Source organism: Mus musculus, chromosome 11, assembly GCF_000001635.26.
Source record: "Mus musculus strain C57BL/6J chromosome 11, GRCm38.p6 C57BL/6J".
Lineage (NCBI taxonomy): Eukaryota > Metazoa > Chordata > Mammalia > Rodentia > Muridae > Mus > Mus musculus.
This window is the reverse complement of record NC_000077.6, coordinates 103,156,365-103,170,912: the sequence shown is the minus strand read 5'-3', so window position 1 is coordinate 103,170,912 and position 14,548 is coordinate 103,156,365. Positions and strand designations below refer to the sequence as shown.

Sequence of the window (14,548 nt, the reverse complement as noted above, 5' to 3'; positions counted from 1 at the left end):
CGACGGCCGGGGGTCCTCCGCAGCCATGGCGCGCCGGCTGGGGGCTGCCGAGCAGTGCACCTGCGGCGGAGGGGGCGGCCGCCGATGCACCTGCCCGAGCCGGAGCCGACCCAGGCGAGGCCGAGAACACAGCGGCGCGCTCGCCCGGCGCCTCCGGGTCCTAGAACCGCAGCTCTCCACCCTAAGCCCGGCAGTAGGGGGGTCCCTAGGCCCGAGCCTGGAGGAGGCAGACCCCCGGGCGGAAGATTGTCCAACCAATCCGCGCGCGCCTTAGAAACCTAAGGTGGCGCTGAGGTGCGGTTGGTGGGCGTAATTGCTGCTGGGGGTCCCCCTTTGGGGTCCCCAACTAAGAAGATGGGAACCCCCTTCCAGGCCCCCCACCTCTGTGTCTCTCCTCCGTTGGGCCCAGAGATGATCTGAGGACCAGAGGGAATTATCTGCAAACAGGTTGGAGGACAATGACATAGGTCAATTGAGACCTGACCAGATGTGACTGTGCCAGCATCTTCAGCAGTTTTAGACTGGGGGCACTCGTGGAAAAATGAGGTTGGCGAACCTGGAGATCACTGTGGTGGTGCCAAGGAGAAGTAGGGCACTAAGAAGGGTTAAAGGCAGCTGCTAGGCTGGGGGAGGAACAGGCACCTCAGATGGGTGGAAAATCTTGACACTGTCACCATGAGGGACCTAGGCTGGCTGAAGAATGACAATCTTGGCTATCTGATAGTTACAGAAAGATTTCTGTGATAGTGACCAGCAAAGGTAGGTATGGATGTCCTTGTTTCTGTAACGGTAACAAGGGGCCTTTCCGTAGCTGTAGCAAGGGGTCTTGTCCAAGGCCACACAGATAATTAGGGCAGAAACGAGCCTCTCTGTTCATATCCAAAAATCTATAGCCTCGGACTCTTCTTATTTAGGGTAGGAGAGTGGAGAAGGGGTAGGCCTTCATAACCGGGGCTCGAACTCCATCCTGAATTAACACCTCTAATTCTCCCACTTAATCTGTGGGGCTCTTGAGTCAGCCCCTCCCTGTTCTGCCAGTCCATGGGGTGAGGTGCCCTACACTGAGGGAGCCTTGAACTTTCTCTGTGCCAGCCCAGGGGCTCTAAATGGCTACTCTAGGTCATTCCCACCTCTCTAGTTCATACTCAAAGCCACTGACAAAGGATTCAGCAGGAACTGGGAAATTAATTATCTAATTATGAGGAAAACCAGACACAAACCTGCACGCTCCCCAGCTTGACCTGATTAAAGCCTTCCTCCTGCCAAGTTCACCATCGCCCCTGTCACCATGGGAGAGATAGTCTCATTTCATGTCCTGAGCAAGGACTTCCAGGGTGGGTGGAAACAGGGTCTCCTGGAGCCTATAGGAAGGGTACCTGCCCTATGCCTACCTCCATCTTCCTTAGCCTTGACCTTGGGCCTTGCCTGAGATTAGTAGTTGAGAGATTTTTGTTTATTTATTAAAGACTGTACTTCCTGATTCTTCCATAGCTGTCTCTTTCAATTCATCAACAAATGTTTCCTTCGAGCCCCAGCTGTGTGCCCAGCTGTCTGCTTACTGATGGGGCTTCTGGGACTCTTAAGGTGTCCCTAACCTTGGACACAGCCTAGCAAGGAACGGATTCAGAAGCTGGGAGGGAGGGTATCTGCATTGAAGTACTTGTGGGGTCAGTGCCCATGCCTCCTCTGCCCATCACTGCTACTTTGAGGGACACCGAGAAGCCAGAAATTGGGCCTCTACTGCAGTAATTGCCAGCCTGCATCCTCATTGCCAATTGCCTCCCACCCAAAACCTGGTGGAAATAAAGCTAAACTGAAAAGGGCCTATCATGTGGGAAATTATCATATTAACAACCCTACATCCTCCCTCCTGCTGACTAGGAACGTGAGTTACCAAGGAGATGTGATCAATCATCACCTATTCAATTCTGTTGGCTTCATAGAAAGCATCTTCCCAAAACATGGACCACAATGGAGAAAATTCTACCAGCAAAGCTTGGTTGTCAAGTTTAGGAACAATGTTTCCTTTCCGTAAGTCTGCGTTGCCCCCTTCCGTGTGCAGGTGGTATGACAGGCAGGACGGACTGATGGCTGTGGTGATCGATACAGTCACACAGCCAGGGTGACATTTCCAGACCATTGTCACTTTGTCATCTTTAATGGAAGGAATGTGCAGCCATTGGGAACACTCCTAACTCAGGTGACTGAGCATGTATCAGTAGTCAGTAGATGTCTCTTTAAGGAGAAAGGCAAGCTATGGATGTGGCTCTGTGGTCAAGTGCAAAGTGCACAGCATGCACAGAGCCCTGGGTTCAAGCCTCGATACTGCAAGAGAAGAAAGGAAAAGGTTAGGCTGGTGAGCAGGCACGCACATGAACTCTGCACTCTGGATACTGAGGCAGAAGAATGGGGAGTTTAATTAAGAAAATCTGGCTAACAGGCTGGAGAGATGGCTCAGGGGTTAAGAGCACTGGCTGCTCTTCCAGAGGTCCTGAGTTCAATTCCCAGCAACCACATGGCGGCTCACAACCATCTGTAATGATGGGATCTGATGCCCTCTTCTGTCATGCAGGCATACATGCAAATAGACAGAAGGAAGGAAGGAAGGAAGGAAGGAAGGAAGGAAGGAAGGAAGGAAGGAAGGAAGAAAAGGAAGGAAGGAAGAAAGGAAGGAAGAAAAGGAAGGAAGGAAGGAAGGAAGGAAGGAAGGAAGGAAGGAAGGAAGGAAGGAAGGGAGGGAGGGAAAGGAAGAAAGGAAGGAAGGAAGAAAATCTGGCTATCCAGCAAACCCCACTCTTATAAATGACAAAAGGCCACAGTGAGGGGTCCATTGATAGAGTTCTTACTGTGCAGATCTTTAGCACCCAAATCAAAAACCAAATATAGCCGGGCATAGTGGCGCACGCCTTTAATCCCAGCACTCAGGAGGCAGAGGCAGGCGGATTTCTGAGTTCGAGGCCAGCCTGGTCTACAAAGTGAGTTCAGTTCCAGGACAGCCAAGAGCTACACAGAGAAACCCTGTCTCGAAAAACCAAAAAGAAAAAGAACAAACAAATATATATATAACGAGTGCCTGTAATCTCAGCCAGGCAGATGGCAGATTAGGAGTAGGGGTTCCCTGTAGGTTTGCTGTCCAGTGAGCTAGCTCTAAGTTCAGTGAGAGGATTAAAAAAAAATGTAAAAGGGAGGAGGGGACTAGAGAGATGGCTCATAAGTTAATAGCACTGTGTGCAGGCCAGGTACGGTTGTATCCATCTTTAATCCCAGTTCTTGGGAGGCAGAAGCAAGTAGATCTCTATGAGTTTAAGGTCAGACTGGTCCACATAGTGAGCTCCAGGCCAGCCAAGACTACACAGTGAAATACTGCCTCAATACTGCCTCAACACCATCCCACCACCCAGAAAGAGCACTGGTTGCTCTTCCAAAGGACCTTGGTTCCATTGCCACCACCCACATGGTGGCTAACATTTGTAACTCCAGTTCCAGGAGTTCTGACACCCTCTTCAGGTCTCCACCAACACAGCATGCAAGTAATATACAAATATTCATGCAAGCAAAATACCCACACATATAAATTTTTAAAAATATGTATTTATTTATTTATTATATGTAAGTACACTGTAGCTGTCTTCAGACACACCAGAAGAGGGCATCATCTCATTACAGATGGTTGTGAGCCACCATGTGGTTGCTGGGATTTGAACTCAGGACCTCCGGAAGAGCAGTCAGTGCTCTTAAGAGCCATCTCTCCAGCCCCCAAAATACTTTTTTAAATAATAAGGCAGAGACCCAGAAACATGGCCCAGCAGGTAAAGGTACTTGCTACATAAATAAGACCTGAGTTCAATTCCTGGAACTTACATAAAAGTTCAAGAGAACCTATTCCACAAAGCTGTTCTCTGACCACCGCTTCATGGCAAACACACACACACACATGCACGCACGCTAATGATTAATAAAATAAGTTTAAAAAATAAGGAGGAGAGTGGTGAAGGAAGACACTGGGCATTGACTTCTGACCTCCACATGCACACACATAAGCATACTTGCTGCACATGAAAACACACACACAGCTTAGTGTAATAGCACAAGCCTATAATATGGCACTAGTGTGGAGGCGCTGAAAATTGGGTGTTCGGATCCAGCATCGACTTCAGGGTGAGTTCAAGGCCAGCTTGGGCTACATGATACTCTAACAAAGAAAAAGGACAGTGTTGATGAATGTATCCTTCCAGAGATGTTTGAGTGTGTACAGTGCGTGATGCATGTGTGTGTTTGACATTCTACAGTGTCAAACACCTCACTTCTCTTTTTATACCTGCTTGTGTAACTCCTTCCACCACTCCCTCCTCATGAATATTCATTTTATATCAATTCCTTTTGTTATTATTATAAATATCAAGCTCTCTCTCTCCCTTTCCCCTCCCTCTGAGACTGTCCTTGGACTTCTCATTTTCCATCTGCCTGCCTCATCTCCTTAAGTGCTAGAATGGCAGACATATGCCACCATGTTCCTCCTGAACTTTAAATTTTTTGACAAATATTCACTGAATTGTCACACACAAACTTGACCAACTTGCAGCAGCAGCAATGGAGGAGTATGGTGGTCTGAATGAAAATGGCCTCACAGGCTCATTGTGTGTATATCCTTGGTCCCCAGTTGCTGGAACTGTTGGGGAAGGATTAGGAGGCGTGGCCCTGTTAGAGGAGGTGTGTAATGGAGTGGGTTTTGAGGCTTCAAAGCTACCAGCTATCCCCACAGCGCACTCTGCTTCCTGTCTGTGGCCTTGGATGTCAGCTCCAGCACTCTGCCTGCCCACCCAGTCCTACGCTTCCCTCTTTGAGACTGATAGACGGACTCCTATGCCTCGAGAACTGTAAGCCCCAGATAAACCTTCTGGAAGTTGCCTTTTATCACAGCAATAGAAAAGTAAGTAATACAATGAGAATGGGTGTTTCCAGGCGTCTTCACAGTCTACTGATGAACATCCCCTCCTAGGTGAGGCCTCTCTGAAAGTCATAGCTACCTCTTTCTTTGGGCTGTAGGTTTCTCCAAAACAGGGACTGTATCTTTTCTTCCCGGGCATCCTTGTATGTTAGTTTTGGTTTGGTTTGGTTTGGTTTGGTTTGGTTTGGTTTGGTTTGGTTTGGTTAATTTGACACAAGCTAGAGTAGTTTGAAAAAAAGAGACCCTCAGCTAAGAAAACGCCCCCCATCAGATCAGCCTATAGACAAGCCTCTGGAGCTGACTTACTTTCTTTCTTTCTTTCTTTCTTTCTTTCTTTCTTTCTTTCTTTCTTTCTTTCTCTTTTTTTAAATTTTTATATATGAGTGTTTCACCTGCATGTATGTGTGTGGATCATATATGTGCCTGGTGCCTACATAGATCAGGTGTTAGATTCCCTGGAACTGGGGTTAAAGGTGGTTGTTAGCCACTAAGTACGTGCTAGGAATCAAATCCTCAACCTCAGCAAGAGCAGTCAGTGCTCCTAACCACTGAGCCATCCCCCACCCACTCATCCCCTCCCCCACCTCACGGCCTTCCCTTCTCTTTTCTCAGGGTTTCTCTGTATAATCCTGGCTGTCCTGAACTCACTATATAGACCAGGCTGGCCTCGAACTCAGAAATCCGCCTGCCTCTGCCTCTTGAGTGCTGGGATCAAAGGTGTGTGATACCACTATCTGGCTGTCCATCTGTCTTAACAGGCTCTGCCAACGCCAGTCAGAATAAGAGAGTGGGGTTGAAAGGGAGAAAGGGAAGGGAAGGGAAGGGAAGGGGAGGGGAGGGGAGGGGAGTCAGACAGTGGTGGCGCAAGCCTTTAATCCCAGCACTTGGGAGGCAGAGGCAGGTGGATTTCTGAGTTCAAGGCCAGCCTGGTCTACAGAGTGAGTTCCAGGACAGCCAGGGCTATACAGAGAAACCCTGTCTCAAAAAAACAAAAAAAAGAAAAAGAAAAGAAAAGAGGCCCTAGCCTCTTCATGAAGAGCCCCTTGCCTGATGAGGAGAGATCTGTGTGCCACGGTCAGCACACAGGAGGGAACACAGGCTAACTTCATACCCATCCTCAAATGTGTGGGTCCAGGAGCCTCTGAGTAAGCCTAGGATAGCGTACTCCTGGGCTATCCAATACAGTCGCCTGTAGCTCCAGCATCTTTGACCCAGCTCCAGGGACAGACCAGACTGGGAGTAGTGAGGGAGTGAAGAAATGAGGAACACAGTCTCTCTCTGAGACAGAAACGAAGCACCTTGAAAGTACTGTGTGTTTAACAGAGAGGCGGGGTTATTGCACGCAGATAAACAAGGAGGTGGGGTTTCCGGACTACAGCTGGATCAAGGACACAGGCTCCGCTAATCTCAGGAGGGGCCGCCTCTGAGGGGAGCGGTCTTCAGGCTGTAAGTTTTAGGGGGAGAATAGTGGCCATTTTCAGCACACCTTATCACCACCTACACACGGACCAGATTTCCCTATGGGTCTCAGACTAGGGTCCTTGACACGGCTGTCCCTGAGTCAACAGCACACATTCATGTAGGATGTAACCCACTCAGGTCTTCCTCTGTTTCCCACAACTAGCCAAAGTGATTATTGAAAGGTTTTTTTTTTTGTTTTTTTTTTTGGGGGGGGGGGGCGGTTCGAGACAGGGTTTCTCTGTATAGCCCTGGCTGTCCTGGAACTCACTTTGTAGACCAGGCTGGCCTCAAACTCAGATATCCACCTGCCTCTGCCTCCCCAGTGCTGGGATTAAAGGCGTGCGCCACCACGCCCGGCTAAAAGATTTTAAGACTTACTTATTTTGCGTGTATGAGCATTTTGCTTGAATGTATGTATGTGTACCATATGTGCGCCTGGAGCCCACCAACACCAGACGAGTGTTTTAGATCCTCTGGAACTGAAGTTACAGATGGATGTGAGCCACCATGTGGGTGAAGGGAACTGAACCTGAGGCCTCTGCAAGAGCAACAAGTGCTTTTAGCTATTGAGCCATCTCTCTAATCCCGGGCTATTGAAATATGAAGTATTCAAATGAAATAAAAATTTGAGATTCAGTTCTTCAGTCAGACCATGCTACATTTCAAGAGCTCAGTAGCCCCTGGGGTTAGTGGTACCATACTGGAAGGGACAGATACAAACCACTTCCATCATCCAAGGAACTTCTGCTGGAGCCCGAAGGGCCTGGAATCTGGGTACTTGGGAGATGGAGGCAGGAGGATGCAGAGTTTAAGATCATCTTGAGTTACATAATGAACTTAAGGCTAACCTGAGCTAACAATATGGGATCCAGCCCTCCCCCGACCCCCAAGAAAACCAATGAGTAAATTCTGTTGGACACTGGTGGTCTAGCCGGTGAAGCGGGATGCCCAAGGGACTACTTATTCATGGGGAAGGATACACTTGGGAGAACCAAGAGTGGTACCTTCCCTGCCTTGCTGTAAAAGCAGAGTACACCGGGAGGTTGGGAAGACTTCATGGTAAAAAAGGCATTTGAAGCCCAGAGGTGGTGGTGGTGGTGGTGGTGGTGGTGGTGGTGGTGGTGGTGTGTGCCTTAAGTCCCAGCACTTGGGAGGCAGAAGCGGGTGGAGCTCTGTTCAAGGAGCCTGGTCTACAAATTGAGTTCTAGGACAGCCAGGTGACCAGAGTAAGAGGATAGAGCAAAGAGGGAGAGCAAGGTTTGGATAAGTGTCGTTGTATAAACAGTGATCAGACCAGCTGTGGCTACACACACCTTTAGTCTCAGTGCTCAGGAAGCAAGTACTAGGGAGGCAGGGGCAGGAGGATCTTTGTGAGCTCAAGGCCCACCTGGTTCACAGAGAGAGAGAGAGTTCTGGGCCAGCCAGGACTACATAGTGAGATCTCTGCTCCAAAAAAGATACAGGTGGGGAGGGGGTTTTAGAGATTTTATTTTAATGATTTATTTATTTATTTTATGTATATGAGTACACTGTCGCTGTCTTCAGACACAACAGAAGAGAGCATCAGATCCCATTACAGATGGTTGTGAGCCACCATGTGGTTGCTGGGATTTGAACTCAGGACCTCTGGAAGAACAGTTAGTGGTCTTAACCACTGACAATCGCTCTACCCTGTTTTAAAGTTTTTTTAAATATTAGTTTTGTTCACATGTATGTGTGTGTGAATAATGTATGCTACTTCTGTGCATGCCCATAAAAGCCAGAAGGGAATGTCAGATCTCCTGGTGCCTGAGTTATCAGAAATCTTTAGGATCATTTGGAAGTTTTTCTCATTTTCTTTGTAAAATTAAAATATTTATTTATTTATTTATTTACTTACTTACTTACTTGCTTGTTTACCTATAGGGGGTGATGAAGAGGTGACACAGAGGCTAAGAACACTCACAGTTCCTGCAGAAGACCTGTGCTTGGTTCTGAGTGTCCGCATGGTGACTCATAACTGTCTGTAACTCCAATTCCAGGGGATGTGATTCCTTCCTCCGGTCTGCAAGGGAACTGCAAAACACTATACATATAAAATAAAAATAATTCTTTTTCAAAACTAATCCTTTTTTTTTTTAATGCATGTTGCCACATGAGTGCAGTGCCAACAGAGGCCAGAAGGGGGCGTAAGATCCCTGGAGCTTGAATTACTGGAGGTTGTAAGAAGCCTAATTTACAGAACTGAGAACCAAATCTGGATCCTCTGGAAAGGCAATATATGCTCTTTACCAATGAGCATCTCTCGAGGCACACACTCCCCTCGTCTGCCTTCTTTCTTTCCTTTCTTTATTTTATTTATCTATTTTATGTATTTATTTATGTATTTATGTATTTATGTGTTTATTTGTTTGTTTGTTTGTTTGTTTAAAGATGGAGTTCTTTGACCCAGGCCTGCCACCATGCCCCAGTTTATGCAGTGCTGGAGATAGACCAGCATTCTACCGACATCCCCAGCACCTTTTTTTTTTTCTTAAACCAAAAACTAGTCAAGAACAGTTGAGGGCCTGCCCAAGGCTAGAGAAGGTGGGAACACGTGGGGTTTTGGGTTTTTTGTTTGTTGTTTGGTTGGTTTTTTTGAGACAGGGTTTCTCTTTGTTGACCTGGCTGTCCCAGAACTCACTCTGTAGACCAGGCTGGCCTCAAACTCAGAAATCTGCCTGCCACTGCCTCCCAAGTGTTAGGATTAAAGGCGTGCACCACCACTGCCCAGCCGGGGTTTTGGTTTTCAAGGGGAGGTGGGAACTGGCCCCAGTTACCAGTGAGGTACTGGAGAAACAGTGGCGCCACCACATGGACAGGAGGAAAGGGGAAAAAATGACTGACAGAAACAATGCCTCCATTCCAGATCTTCCAGCTCTGAGCAACATTGCTGAGGGAGTCTGGGCAGGAGGTGGAGTCAGAAACAACAGAGGACAGAGGGCTGGGCGCTGAGTGGCAGGCCCGAGGGGCGGGGGAGGCAGGGGCGCTGGGACCCAAGTCAACAGCCAGGAGAATCCAGGAGTGGTGGCCTGGGCTTGTAACCCCCACCCCACCCCAAACAAACAGAAGGACCTCTGGGGTTTCTGGCCAGCCAGCGGGGCCCCAGTGTGGAAACCTGTCTCAAAAATTAAGGCAGGCAGATTTCTTGAGGAAGGACTCCCAAGGCTGACCTCTGATGTCTACACACATGCGAGCACACAGGTACGCACACCTGCCGCTGCACACGCATGTGCGCTCACACTCACACGCCCCAAATAAGAGAAAGCCAGGCATGGAAGCAAGTGCCTTTAATCACAGCACTCAGGAGGCAGAGGCAGGCAGATCTCTGAGAGTCTGGGGCCAGCCAGGGTAACGCTCGAGTCCCTCGTCTCAAAATAAGTAAAGAAATCAAAGGAAAAAGACAGACATGATGAACGGACATCTGATCCCAGTCTAGCTGGTGCACCAGAGGAAATAAAGAGTCTGTGAGAAAAGAGACTCGCCGAGCACTGGGTACCACTGGATAAGTTAGTGTTAAGTTCCTGAAGGTGAAAAGGCCATGCTGATGCAAGACAGAGCTCTTGGGAAATAAATGCCCACTGCAGTATTTGCCAGCCGAGGGTCATGTGCTCGAGGCCCGGCTGGTGATTAAGTGGCCTTTAGTGAGTGCTAAGCACAGGCCCTCCGGCCTCCTCCTCAGAAGTCTTAGAATATATTTAATACACAGATAAAAGAGAACAAATAGGGCAAAATTTTAACGAAATCATTTTTTAAAACTTTTCTATAATCTTCCATATCCTAATAGCCACCCAAGTATGAGTTCAGATCACAACACTCACTACAAAAATAAAAAATAAAAAATAAAAAAACAGTATTCGTAGTGTCCGCCTGTAATCCAGAGTTGGAGAGGAGGAGAAGCCGGATCTCTGAGGCTGATCATCTAGCCAGTGCAGCCAATCAGTGAGCTCTAGATTCAGGGAAAGAAAATTCAAGTAAGGGCCTTAGGAAGTAAGGGTGCCTGCTGCCAAGCCTGCCGACTTGAGTTTAATCCCTGGGACCCACATGGTGGAAAGAGAGAACAGCACACATGCACACACACATACACACACAAACACACACACACACACACACACACACACAATATATATATATATATATATACATATATATATATATACACACATATATATACATATATACACACATATACATATACACACATATACATACACACACACATATATATACATATATACACACATACATATACACATAAATATACATATATACACACATATACATATACACACATATATATACACACATACACACACATATACATATATACACACATACATATATACACACATATACATATACACACATATACATATATACATACACACACACACACATATATATATATATATATATATTTTTTTTTTTTTTTTTAAGTACTCCAGTGGTGATGCCGGTGGTGATGGTGGTAGCTGTGCATACCTTCAACCTCAGCACTCAGAGAGCAGAGGCAGGAGGGTCTCTTCGGTTCAAAACCAGCCTGGTCTAAGAGCAAATTCCATGACATCCAGGGCTCACAGAGAAACTGTGCCTTTCGGGGAGGGGGGTGGCAATTAAGGTGAAAGAGCCTGGAAGGTGGCTCAGCAAGTGTGAAGCCTGGTAGGTGAGAAGAGACTCCTAAATGTTGTACACACACACACGCTTTGCCACACACAAAAATTATCCAAGTAGCATAGGTCTGGAATCCCAGCAGAACAGCTCCAAGTCTCAGGTTTACCCGAGCTGTGGAGCAAATTCAAGCCACTCGTGAGACCCATCTCAAAAGTAAAAATACAGCTAGCCTGACATGGTGAAGCAGGCCTTGTGAACTGAAGCCAGCCTGGTCTACAATGTGAGCTCCAGGACAGTCAGGCTAAAGAGACTGCACAGCGGTACTGTGCTTGCTAGCATGCGCGAAGTCCTGAGTTCAATCCACTCTAGCCTCAAAGTCTGCAGGCAAAAAAAAAAAAAAAAAAAAAAAAAAAAAAAAAAAAAAAAAAGCAAAACAGCTATCCAAACCAGGAATCTCCCAAAGTTAGAGATGTTATTGTTTATTTCGCTTCCAGAGCTGGCCGAGAACCAGCAGTGTCCCGGGAGCACGCGGTAGAATGAGGGGCACAGGTGGCCGGAAAGGCAGAGTCCTCTCGCTTCAGAGCATTCCTGCCTGCCGACATTTTCTGATCTGACAGCTGGAGTGGCCAAGGACCCAGGCCAGGACTCACCGACAGGGTCCCCGGGCTGTGCGGACCCGGACGGCAGGTGGCGCTGTTGAGTCAACACTGGCAGAACCTGACTGAGCGCCATGGGAACCTGGAGCGGGTCAGCCATTGGATTTTCTTCCAGAACCCAGGGCCCAGGAGCTGTGTGTAGCCTCGCTGACACTCCCCGGACCCGGCCTCCAGCTCTCAGGCTGCCAGCCTTTCCTATGACTTCCCTCCCTACAGCCGATGCCCCAAGGCCACCAACCCCTCACAGGATGCCAAGTGGAGGACAGAGGAGGAGGCATGGGCAGGCTTCATTCAATTCCTGGCTCTAGAGTCTAAGTAGCAAATTAATCTTCCCCTTCCCTCCGCCCTGTCCTCCCTCCTCCCTTTCCTCCTCCTGGGCAGCTCTATCTAAGTCGTTCAAAACAAACATGTTTTCAGCCCATCCCACGCTTGCCCTGCTGGGACCTATTCAGAAACGCTAAGTCCTGGACTCCAGTTCCTTCTGTGGGATCCAGGGGGCAGGGTAGACATGGGAAAGGGCTGACAGCAGGTCTAGGTGCTGGGGTGGAGGAGGGGCAGGCAATACAGTCTTCCTGCAGTCTCCGAAGCAGGGACTTTCAGCTCTCTACTGGCCTACCCACGTTCAGCTCTCTGCTGGCCTTCCACAACTTTTCTGAGTTCCCTTCGGGAGATTTACCCGATGCACCGATGCACGCAAGGCTGACAGAGCTTGTCTGGGACCACCAAAGGTGCCAATATCTATGGTGACTTGTGCAAAGGTCCAGGTCTACCAGTGCTTTTTAGTAACATTTCCCAACATCGCGGGACTCCTCGTTCTTCTTTGGGATCAGCAGTTTACCTGGGATAAAATTCCCTTACTGAATTTGTCTCACCAGACCCATCCAGTGTTCTTCTTCCTGGGGCCTTACTTCTACCGGGACTGGGGGACAGGGAGGCCAAGACCCTGTAATAGGCTCACAGTGTGTTCTTTTTCAAATGTATCTTATTTATTTATTTATTTATTTATTTATTTATTTTAGGTTTTTCAAGATAGGTTTTCTCTGTGTAGCCTTGGCTGTCTTGGAACAGACCAGGCTGGCCTTGAGCTCAGAAATCTACCTGCTTCTGCCTGAGTGTTGGGACTAAAGGTACCACCACTGCCAGGCTCTTAAAAGAAATTCTTTAGGTGACAGAATTTGTCCTTGGCATTTAAGAGACTTCTGGGCAGAGGAGGAAAGAGGGGAGGAAAAGAAAAATAGAGGGGACAAGGATAAGGAGGAGGGAAAGATTATTTTGACTTTTTTTTTTTAATTGTGACTTCTTTAGAGTCAATTTCTCATGCATAAAATACAGTTGACATAGTGGTAGCAGTGGTGTCCTTAATCCCAGCACCTAGGAGGCAGAGACAGGCAGATCTTTGTGATTCTGAGGAATGTCTGCTCTACATAGTGAACTCCAGGCCAGCCAAGAGCTAACCGAGTAAGCCTCTGACAAAACAAACATGGAAACCTCATCCTAATGAAGCTGACGTGAGAAAAATAAAAGATGGGTTTCAAGCACTTGGTCATGACCTTTAACCTGGTTGGGGGGGGTGTCTTTGTTTGTTTGTTTGTTTGTTTGTGTTTTAGTTTGGTTTCCTTGAGACAAGGTCTTATGCAGTCTAGGCTATCTCCAAACCACTATGAAGCTGAGGCCAGCCTTCTCTTCTGATCCTCCTACCTCCACTCTAAGAAAGGCTGGGATGACAAGTGGATACCGTGACACCTGGCTTTCCAACAGATTGAATTTTAGAAAGGGAAGGAAAACAGTAACCAGGCCAGGAGTAGCAGCCTGTGGATCTCAACACTCACAGGCTCAGGCAAGGCAGAGAGTTCAAAGCCAGCCTGGACTACATAGGAAAATGAAGTGTGCCGGGCAGTGGTGGCACACACCTTTAATCCCAGCACTCAGGAGGCAGAGGCAGGCAGATTTCTGAGTTCGAGGCCAGCCTGGTCTACAGAGTGAGTTCCAGGACAGCCAGGGCTATACAGAGAAACCCTGTCTCAAAAAACCAACAAGCAAACAAACAAACAAATAAATAAAGGAAAATGAAGTGTTGCTGATTTTTGTTTGGGTTTACTGTCATTTGTTTCTAGACAAGATCTTGCTGTAGCCCTCAAACTCAAAGAGATATGCCTTACTTTGGCTTCCCAAGTACTGGGATAAAAATGTGCAAAGCCATGCCTGGATTTACTTTGTATTTATTACTACTGTGTGTATGTACATGGTATATATGTGAATGTGCGTATATGATGCTGTGCTGGGGCGGAAGCCAGAGGATAACTGCAGAGTCACTTCTCTTTTCTCACTCTGTTGGGCCGGCACCTTATCCCAAGAGTCATTTCACCAGCCCCATAGCTACGGTTTACAGGTGAAATGTCTGCAGAGGCCCCTGTGTGGAGGCTTGGTCCCTCTTGGTGGATGCTTTTGGAATTAGTAGCAGCTTTTTTGTTTGTTTGTTTGTTTTTCGAGACAGGGTTTCTCTGTGTAGCCTTGGCTGTCCTCGAACTCAGAAATCCGCCTGCCTCTGCCTCCCGAGTGCCGGGATTAAAGGCGTGCGCCACCAGGCCCGGCTTAGTAGCAGCTTTGGGAGGTGAATTCTATAGCTAAGGCAAGTCGTTGCAAGGTGTATGTTTTGAAGATTATACCCAGATCCTGTTTCTGCCTCCATTTCTGCTTCCTGCCCACTGTGAGGTAAACAGCGCCCGCCTACCCCCACCACTCACCACCACCACAACGTCCTGCTTCCCACAGACCCAGAGTCAACAGAGCTAAGAATGATGGACTGAGGTCTCTCTGAAACTGTGAGCCAAAATAAGTCATTTCTGCCCTTGAA

The 14,548-nt window shown here is 47.8% G+C and overlaps 1 long non-coding RNA gene across 1 annotated transcript; it reads left to right on the top strand.

Annotated features, from left to right (window-relative positions):
* Window positions 1–336: 336 nt before the first annotated feature.
* Gm51919 lies at window positions 337–8,514 on the top strand. The gene is made up of 3 exons (XR_003949776.1): window positions 337–759; window positions 1,882–2,031; window positions 8,315–8,514. It is a non-coding gene; the product is annotated as a predicted gene, 51919 (long non-coding RNA).
* The last annotated feature ends 6,034 nt before the right edge of the window (window positions 8,515–14,548 follow it).